Source organism: Nelusetta ayraudi, unplaced genomic scaffold, assembly GCF_046127955.1.
Source record: "Nelusetta ayraudi isolate G7.1 ecotype Tasmania unplaced genomic scaffold, CSIRO-AGI_Nayr_v1 ptg000120l, whole genome shotgun sequence".
NCBI lineage: Eukaryota > Metazoa > Chordata > Actinopteri > Tetraodontiformes > Monacanthidae > Nelusetta > Nelusetta ayraudi.
This window is the reverse complement of record NW_027466170.1, coordinates 2,334,508-2,335,000: the sequence shown is the minus strand read 5'-3', so window position 1 is coordinate 2,335,000 and position 493 is coordinate 2,334,508.

Here is a 493-nt window from a genome sequence, read left to right as displayed (position 1 = left end):
GGATGATTGATTGATTGATAGATTGATGATAGTTCCAGCGCTCAGCGCTGCACCGGGAGGCCAGACGTGCCGACGGATGCTCTCAACAAGACGCCCTTGAAAAACGGGGCCCCTGGCGTTGCCTCTCAAACTGGAAAATTATAACAAACTCCAAACATGGAATTTTGTGAATGCGGGGAATGTTTTCACCGAACGGCGTGCCGAGGTGACTGTGACTCTGAAGTCTCGCTCGTCCATCTTTTCGAGCTCCAAGAGAAAGCGTTTAAACTCAATCTTAGGGTTCCATAACCAAAGCAGCTGCCGCAAGCTTAAAAACCACAGAAGAAGACAGAGACAAAGAGGGATAAAGTGTGGCTGCTTGCACAGCGACTGCTAACAGGGCTAGCATGGGTGCTGCAACACTAGCTGCGTTTCCGTTACAGGTTTTTTCACAAAATAGAAGCGATATTTCTAAAATTTCGACAAAGTACAATTGAGATTTGCAGGTGTTTCC